The 9852-nt window shown below is 39.6% G+C and overlaps 2 long non-coding RNA genes across 3 annotated transcripts; both read left to right on the top strand.

The window, feature by feature from the left end:
- Positions 1-217: 217 nt before the first annotated feature.
- On the top strand, positions 218-705 carry LOC124678645. The gene is made up of 3 exons (XR_006994565.1): positions 218-428; positions 548-606; positions 694-705. It is a non-coding gene; the product is annotated as an uncharacterized LOC124678645 (long non-coding RNA).
- Positions 706-2373: 1668 nt separating this feature from the next.
- On the top strand, positions 2374-4270 carry LOC124670120. Of its 2 annotated transcripts, none has more exons than XR_006992417.1 (5): positions 2374-2414; positions 2763-2846; positions 2945-3030; positions 3143-3218; positions 4251-4270. It is a non-coding gene; the product is annotated as an uncharacterized LOC124670120 (long non-coding RNA). The 2 variants fall into 2 exon arrangements; XR_006992416.1 differs by lacking the exon at positions 4251-4270 and adding an exon at positions 3423-3486.
- The last annotated feature ends 5582 nt before the right edge of the window (positions 4271-9852 follow it).

Raw genomic sequence — 9852 nt, 5'->3', positions numbered from 1 at the left:
TCTTAATGTTTTCTCATGAGTCAGACAGGATGATTTTAAGATTTGCTGGTGATTGGCCATCTCCACTTGGAAAACACTATTTGAAGAGAGAGGTGTGCAATTGTTTCTACAGATTTGTCCAATTCTATCTTTGTTTGTTTATTTCGTTTTATTTATGCCTACAGGTTATTTCATGAAATCAAAAGCGGGATGGAGGGGAAGATTGACCTATGTGATATTCATTCCCCTCGATTAATTTTATTTTCTGAAAATTGGCTCAAACTATCTGACTTACATGTACACTATATTGCCTCTTGATTTTGTGACTTTTCTATGCAAGCTATTATTGTCTAAACAGATGCGTTATTTATGCTAGGCTTTTTGAGACAATCGTCAATGGGAGAAGCTGCTAATGAATTCCTTTATAGTGCTTTGGACGTGAACTCATGGTGGTGATTGATTTCAAATGAAAATTTTCAAGCTGAAATTAAGTACACAAGCAGCTAAATTTTTTTTCCATGATTTTATTGTACTTCTCTGATATTTTTTTCATGATTGCCGATTGCAGCTTCGACTGTCATAAAAATTACGATGCTCTTCCCAGGGTTCTTGCAATCTTCACTTTCAGTAGGAAATACTATGGTTGCTTGCCATGCCAAGAAAATGTAGTTATGACTTGTGAGGTAAATTTAATCTTAGTACATGCATGTGCAGGCTTGAGTTGTTAGCCTTCAAAATTCTTGGAATAAGAAAAAAAAGGCTCTCCCTGGAGATAGCTGCAATTGAGGTACCTTGGGTACATAAGCTCATTTATTTTCATTGGCTGGTATTTCTAATTTTTTTAAACTTCTACTGCATAGTAAAATAATCATATAGGTGCCATGCTTCTTTGCGTTATTTGTGACCAAAAATAATCTAAATCTATATCCTTTAAAGTTGTTTTGGGTCAGCCATATCTTTGATTGTATTACTGCTCACCTTGGTCAATTTAATTCCAGCGGTTTGAGAAGGAGAAGGATCTTCTAAATAATAGGTGTAGTAAAAATGGAGTCTACGGTGAAGCTAAACTAATACCCTTGCTGGACATTGACTAGCTATGTTGTTGACGAGTATAACAAATTTCCAGGGTACAAGATTCAAGCCGAAATATTACAAGATTCCAGGGCAGTTGTTGCTAGCTTATAAACTGGTTTTTCTAGCAATTTAGAATAATTAAATTATGGCACCTTGGTATCTAATAAACTGCATGGCTGGGGTGAGTGGAAAATATGTGGTATGTTCATTTCTTTACCAAGATTATACATGACATCATTTACATGTAGTTTAAGCTGCTGTCAGTTAACTTTAGTGATGTTGATATTGCATGAGGCGGAGCTTGGATGCGTAGATTTGAATTGGTGCTTGACAGTCGATGTAGCGAGACATGGTGATCAAGCTCTATAGTAAAATGCTATTCTATGTTTGTGCGTGCTAGGAACTATAGCATCTGCTGAGATCTGTGGGCTGAGCTATGAATTGGGTCCCCTCGGTTCGATGCAAGCTCGTGGTAGTTTAGTGTTGAATTTTCTATAGTCTTGAGTTAGACAGATGTGCTATTTGTTGTGTTTGATCGGGCAAATGATGATGGCGAATCTAAAGCTCCGAAGCAGGCGCTGTTGCGGCCCGGTCTACCTCTTCGGGCATGGCCACAGCCATGGGCACCACTAGCGCACATTGTCTGAGAGTGTCATCGAGGAGCAGCCGTTGTGGCTCGATGACCTACTCAACGAGCAATTGTATTTTGGAAATTATCCCCTTAATAATACAACCGGGAACAAATGTCATCTTCCTTATTTGCTTTTCCATATTGCTTGCTGGATTATTTTCTAATGAATATTTTAGAAATTATATCTCGCGGCATGGTGCTCATATCTATAAATTTTGTGTCAGGAGCATACAAGGGAGATAAGATCACCTAATGGCTAATGCCCTCCAACAACTAATGGAGAAGCTTACAACCCTTGGATTTGGAAAACAACAAGGTACTCATGCAATGCTTACTCGTCCATGTGCATATCATCGGTGTAATGTTACCATGTATATTGATGTTTTGAGGAAATGAAGACTTGGGTTTCCTACAAATTGTCGAGTCAAGTTTAGATTTGCTAATGCACATGTTGACATGAAAGTTGAAATATATGTGGAGATTTATTAATATTAATCTGCTGCATAGTTAGAGGTTCATCTGGTATGGGCAATAGTTTGCCTGACGAGTGTAACATTGGCTTTGAATTGTTAGTCCGTTAGGCCCTTCCCTCATCCCATCCCCTACAAGCTCTTGACCTCTGTGTGTTGGTGTCCAGGAGAAGCAGAGCTCAACAGCAGCTGCAGGAGCGGGAGCTACTGCTGGCCAGTAGCGCATGGTCATGCCCCTCCGCCTCTACTTTGTCTGGCAGGTACATGCTCTCTCTCTCTCTCTCACACCATAAACTAATAGAACTGCAGAAGCTGGCATTTATACCAGTTGGAAAATGGTACTCGCTTAATAGAAGCAAAATCACTTTTTGACTTGTCTGACTATCAACATGTCACCTTTTGCTTTCGAACTTCCAAGTCTGTATCTTCCATTTGTCTCCGTTCTTAGAGAAATTGGAATGCATGAAAGTCTTACAAACTCTTAGGCAAAGGTGCTTCTTCTAGATATCCAAAAAGCATGTGGTTACCAGCAATTAAAGAAGAGAGATTTATACTTCTATTCTTTTTATTAACAATAAACTTGTTGCTCTTTTGTATGGTTCAACTAGGCAGGAGGCACCAGAAAGTTTAAGCAAAAAAAAAGTGCCCGTGACTTATCAATGTCTTGGCCGACGAGGGCGCCGAGAATATGTGTGAGCAATTATCTTTCAAAGTTTTTGTGTGCTGAGTAGTCTGACATGTTGATGTAATTGTCATATTTCTTTAATTGCAATATCTTTGTGATATGTAGTTTTGGTCTGCTAGAGAATTTGCCTCTTCAAATGTTGTGTAAACCTTTTTGGATGAGGGAATATTTTTTTAGAATGTGCACATAAGGTATTCATCCTCTTTTTATATTCTCTACATCAGTGCAATTATGCTAGACCTTTCAGATCATAATGCGGTGCAGACTCATAATAGAAATTTGTTTTTTGATTTTGAATTATAGGTACTTCTCAGAGAACATTTAAGGATGGAGATTTATGCCCATTTTGATGGGAAAGGTGCTTCCATGGACTTCTTAGGTAATGAAGAATTGAACATTGAATTCCCAGTGATGTTTGGTTATAAATCCTAGAGCTATATTTGATGTATTGATATCTATATATATATCATTAGTAAATTATTACCCGTTCTTTAGCTTATTCTTGCCGCTTTACTATACGTTCGCTTTGTGTATCCTTGTATTTGAGAAATTTGACTGTGTGATGGTGTTACATTATTGGTAGGAAGACGGGGATTGTGAGGAGAGACCGAGACAGATGAGAGCTGGGTAGAGAAATGGCGAGGGATGAAATGCCACGATCTGCAACATAATTCTTTTGTCAAATTGGAAATTTTATATGTGATCTCCCTGCCAATCCTATTGAGACATTTTTATTTTACTAAATGCTAATTTTCAAGAATTACAGGAGATTCTTTTCTCTTAATGTTTTGATTTATCCCCCATCATTTGGAAATATTAGTTAAACTGGATGGTGATACTGTGCTTATACAACCTGCACTGTCTTTTTTTTTTATAAATCACGTGAAAACAATCAGACTCCCATAATAAATCCAGTAGAAGAATTTCTAATGTTTTTTAAAAGAATTATGCAACGTGTTAAAAAAGAGACATCCAGGGCAGTCGCTTTCCGCGGAATTGTTTGGTAAAATATGTTAATGCTGCAATGATAATAGATTTCCTTCATCTAAATGGATAGTTTATTGTACCCCTAGAAATATTACCTGGGAGAGGAATACCTATGTGTGGAACGCATGATCTTAATGCGGTAAAATAAAGCAAACAATCCAAAATAATGCATTTGTGCTTTTCTCTATGTTTCCTTGGCATTTACTCGGAAATCATATACGTGATTAAATTGAGAGTATTAGTTTATCCGTTAGCTTTGGTAATATTTAATGTCCACTTCTAACAACATTGGCAAACCTGTTAAAAATCGGATCTGATAGCAAAGCAGAGTGTAGCAAGGCAATTTTATGACATCTCAGTGCTTCCATTCAACACCGTGTGTTATTGCCATGTTTGGAATTAACTCTATATTGTTTCCCTGTAGCTGCTAACCATTGTGGCTAAGACGAAGGGGAATCATGTTATGTCTATCTTAAAATAAGTTTGAGGAATAAACCTTATAATGGGCCATAGAAAGGTTTGTTTTAGTCAATGTGATTCCTGGCATTTCTTCTATGTACGCTTCAAATTTCCATTAATAATACTTTTTCCCCAATAAGTGGGAGCTCACTTTGTGAACCCTTAGTAGAAAGAAAACTTGCGTCAAGTAGAAGAGAACCCAAAATTGAGTGCCAGTACAGTTGTTATTGAACACTCCCACCAGTCATTTAGCTACAATGTGTGACTTTCCTGTGCAAGCTATCGTTGGTAAAATATATGAGACAAATTCCAGTAAAATATAATTTGTTCTGTATTGTTGGAGACATGCATCACATATTGGTTGTAAGATTTAAATTCAACATTCTGAGCTTTTTACAGATTCATCAAGAAATGAGAGAAGTGATCGAGACGAGAAAAGATGACATCGAATTACACGCACCGAACGTCCGGACCATGTGTCCGATGGCTTGATTATGATGTCTTCATTGTAGGGATTTCCTATTCATGTATTATTCAAAGTCAAGCTTAGTGAATTGCACTAGTGCACATGTGTTTCGAAGCAGTGTAAATGAATTTTACTTAGTCTACATATTTCAGCTTGTCGCATCGAATCTTCTAGTGTATATGATGCTGGAACAAATAATGAAGTGGTAATATGCACATTCATATGACAATTTGTTTAGCTCAAAATAATTAAGGGTTAATAAGGTGATAGTCTAATAGAACTAGAATGGTTTGGCATAGCAAGAATTGAACTTTGTTGTATAGGGCTTCCTATCATTGTTATGGAATTTCATATGTCTACGAATTTAATAGCCTGAATTTAATTTAGAATAGATAAAAAGGTGGAAGAGGAGGTATCATTTATACGTCACTTAGAGAAAGGAAAGTACCGCAGTCGGAAACTTTTTTCTATGCCTAGCCTTTATTCATTTCAGCCATTCTCCCCTCTTACGTCTAGGTTATGCTTGCAGAAAGTGAATATATCTATTGGTTTGGAGGTTCTCACATGTGTTTTTCTTATCTCGCCTCTCTTGAAACAGTTCATATCACACTTCACACCCAAATAACTTACCGAGTACCATTAGTAGTATCAACTTGTGCTCGGGTCCATCCAACACACATATTGCCACTCTAGGTTCCGTTCCGTGGATTACTTAATTTTTTGTCGAACAAATAGAGTGATGGTCTTTGCTATATGTCAGCATTTCCATTTGCCTTTTGCAAAGTATTTTTTTATGATGCTCCTCATTTGTTTACCTAGATCCTTCTGCCCAATTATTAAATCCCTCGATTGTTTTTTTGTTCCTTTCAGGGTTATACCTAGAATTAAAGACTAAGGACGCTTGTCTTAATTGGTGTCATGGAGATGTCATGGAGAGAATGGGTATGTTCAGAACTTACAGTAGTGATGACCTTTGTTGGTGGCTTCAGATCCGTGGTATCATATTTATTGTGAATATCAATTTTGCACTGATCATGACCAAGTAGAACAGAGATAAATGTCTCATAAAAACTTCACATGAGATATTTAGGCTGGTGTAGGTTCAGGTATTATAGTTTACCCATTTGAATATACAATATTGTGGGAATTTTCATTTAGTTTCTCTTTTTTCTATAAACAATGCACCACTTTGAACCTCTCGTTGTATACGATTCATTTTGAGGAATTCTGAGTCATATTTTCATTATACTTACTATTGTTTATCAACTAGAAAAGAAGGATCTCCCAATGTAGCAACGAATACCAAGCATGGGATACTTGCCATGTCCGTGCTCAATATAAAGCAGCTTCCCTGGACAATGATGCTCTTGTCCTACTACCATGGAAATACTGATATGCTAAGCACTCGCCCTTTAACCATAATTATGGGTTTTCAATATTGACCACAAAGAAACAACATTTTAATGATTGATTGCTTCAGTGCCTATTTTCTAGAGATTTTTCATGTTATCTTGCATATTTTTTTCTTATTTGTGAGTGTTGTGATCAGCAAGGACTTCATTGGGCTTATTCGAAGATCTTATCTACTTTTACTCACCTGCTTCGTCTTACGATTTTTTTATTGCCTAAATAAAATTCATAGGCCTCTCAATTTAATATGTGCTCACTCTAATTGCATACCTTCATGCCTTGCAGCTATGGCTTCATGTGATCAGTTGTGTTCCCTTCAGATTTGCATCTTTAGACAGAGCCCTTTTCTGAAATTATGCTATTCCGGATTTCTAGCGGAAGAAAAACAAATGGTGCTTGCCTTTTCCCAGCAAAGGCCTCTTTCCAGAATTTTCTCATTCCTATGGACCATCGGTTCATGGTTGTAGCTTAGTCACCTAGCAAAGTGCTATCTAATAGGCAGTTATGAACTTATTACATTTTAGGGGGCCTCACAGCGCTTAGAGATTCTCGGCCGTCGGATCACCCCATTTGTGCATCTCAGCCGTTTATTTCGGACAGTCCTTACCGTTCCTCCTACTAGATAACCCCATGTGACAGCCGTTTTTTACCCGTCTCTGGCTGCACATGGGTCCCACTGTTGGTCGGTCCCGCACGTCGGTGACTGCGGGTGGGATTTCGCTCGGTCGGCCGCGCCGTCAGCCCGTGGAAAGATCTCCACCCGCACCCGTGAGAGACAAAACCAGCCCCCGGTACCGAATCCCTAGCGTCAATCGCGCTCCCCGAATCCCTCGCAGCCGCCACGGTCCGCCATCGCCTCCGTCCTCCTCGCGCGCCCCCAGCCTCGCCACCACCAATCCCCGCAGCCTGTCGTCCGCCCCTCCTTCCACGCCACGAGCTCCTCCTCCTCCATCCCGGAGCGCCCCTTCCCATCCTGCCCATTCTCTCGCGAGTAGCAGCGGCGCCGGCGGCTAATGCAGGAGAGAGAGAAGGAGGCATCACCAAGGATCCAGGCTGATGCGGAGAGAGAGAGGAGGCGGCGTCGTCAAGGAGCGGCTCGAGATCGGCATCCTCTAGACCCATCTCTCGCACCTCAACTCCCAAGCCAATTTCAGGTACGAACCCCTATTTTTCTCTTGATTTGTCTCCTCTCGTGGAGAGGGGCCGCAGCTGGCTGGATGGCCACCGGATGATCGGCCGGTGGCCGGCCGGAGCAGGATAGGCCGCCGCTCGCATATAGCTGCCGCCCGTAGTGTGTTGCCGCTATTGAGCTTCATCCTCCTTGCACATCTCCTACTAGCAGGAGCAGCATAGTCCACCACCGCTCGCACAGCTGCCGCTCGCCGTGTGTCGCCGTACGCCCTGCACATCTCCTATCATTTGAAGATTTTTCACGTCTTAATGTTTTCTCATGAGTCAGACAGGAGGATTTTAAGATTTGCTGGTGATTGGCCATCTCCACTTGGAAAACACTATTTGAAGAGAGAGGTGTGCAATTGTTTCTACAGATTTGTCCAATTCTATCTTTGTTTGTTTATTTCGTTTTATTTATGCCTACAGGTTATTTCATGAAAGCAAAAGCGAGATGGAGGGGAAGATTGACCTATGTGATATTCATTCCCCTCGATTAATTTTATTTTCTGAAAATTGGCTCAAACTATCTGACTTACATGTACACTATATTGCCTCTTGATTTTGTGACTTTTCTATGCAAGCTATTATTGTCTAAACAGATGCGTTATTTATGCTAGGCTTTTTGAGACAATCGTCAATGGGAGAAGCTGCTAATGAATTCCTTTATAGTGCTTTGGACGTGAACTCATGGTGGTGATTGATTTCAAATGAAAATTTTCAAGCTGAAATTAAGTACACAAGCAGCTAAATTTTGTTTCCATGATTTTATTGTACTTCTCTGATATTTTTTTCATGATTGCCGATTGCAGCTTCGACTGTCATAAAAATTACGATGCTCTTCCCAGGGTTCTTGCAATCTTCACTTTCAGTAGGAAATACTATGGTTGCTTGCCATGCCAAGAAAATCTAGTTATGACTTGTGAGGTAAATTTAATCTTAGTACATGCATGTGCAGGCTTGAGTTGTTAGCCTTCAAAATTCTTGGAATAAGAAAAAAAAGGCTCTCCCTGGAGATAGCTGCAATTGAGGTACCTTGGGTACATAAGCTCATTTATTTTCATTGGCTGGTATTTCTAATTTTTTTAAACTTCTACTGCATAGTAAAATAATCATATAGGTGCCATGCTTCTTTGCGTTATTTGTGACCAAAAATAATCTAAATCTATATCCTTTAAAGTTGTTTTGGGTCAGCCATATCTTTGATTGTATTACTGCTCACCTTGGTCAATTTAATTCCAGCGGTTTGAGAAGGAGAAGGATCTTCTAAACAATAGGTGTAGTAAAAATGGAGTCTACGGTGAAGCTAAACTAATACCCTTGCTGGACATTGACTAGCTATGCTGTTGACGAGTATAACAAATTTCCAGGGTACAAGATTCAAGCCGAAATATTACAAGATTCCAGGGCAGTTGTTGCTAGCTTATAAACTGGTTTTTCTAGCAATTTAGAATAATTAAATTATGGCACCTTGGTATCTAATAAACCGCATGGCTGGGGTGAGTGGAAAATATGTGGTATGTTCATTTCTTTACCAAGATTATACATGACATCATTTACATGTAGTTTAAGCTGCTGTCAGTTAACTTTAGTGATGTTGATATTGCATGAGGCGGAGCTTGGATGCGTAGATTTGAATTGGTGCTTGACAGTCGATGTAGCGAGATATGGTGATCAAGCTCTATAGTAAAATGCTATTCTATGTTTGTGCGTGCTAGGAACTATAGCATCTGCTGAGATCTGTGGGCTGAGCTATGAATTGGGTCCCCTCGGTTCGATGCAAGCTCGTGGTAGTTTAGTGTTGAATTTTCTATAGTCTTGAGTTAGACAGATGTGCTATTTGTTGTGTTTGATCGGGCAAATGATGATGGCGAATCTAAAGCTCCAGAAGCGTGGCGCCGTTGCGGCCCGGTCTACCTCTTCGGGCATGGCCACAGCCATGGGCACCACTAGCGCACATTGTCTGAGAGTGTCATCGAGGAGCAGCCGTTGTGGCTCGATGACCTACTCAACGAGCAATTGTATTTTGGAAATTATCCCCTTAATAATACAACTGGGAACAAATGTCATCTTCCTTATTTGCTTTTCCATATTGCTTGCTGGATTATTTTCTAATGAATATTTTAGAAATTATATCTCGCGGCATGGTGCTCATATCTATAAATTTTGTGTCAGGAGCATACAAGGGAGATAAGATCACCTAATGGCTAATGCCCTCCAACAACTAATGGAGAAGCTTACAACCCTTGGATTTGGAAAACGACAAGGTACTCATGCAATGCTTACTCGTCCATGTGCATATCATCGGTGTAATGTTACCATGTATATTGATGTTTTGAGGAAATGAAGACTTGGGTTTCCTACAAATTGTCAGGTCAAGTTTAGATTTGCTAATGCACATGTTGACATGAAAGTTGAAATATATGTGGAGATTTATTAATATTAATCTGCTGCATAGTTAGAGGTTCATCTGGTATGGGCAATAGTTTGCCTCACGAGTGTAACATTGGCTTTGAATTGT

The sequence above is a fragment of the Lolium rigidum genome, chromosome 7 (assembly GCF_022539505.1).
Source record: "Lolium rigidum isolate FL_2022 chromosome 7, APGP_CSIRO_Lrig_0.1, whole genome shotgun sequence".
NCBI classification, from domain to species: Eukaryota; Viridiplantae; Streptophyta; class Magnoliopsida; order Poales; family Poaceae; genus Lolium; species Lolium rigidum.
Note: the sequence above shows the minus strand (reverse complement) of the source record. Positions and strands in the feature narration are given on the sequence as shown.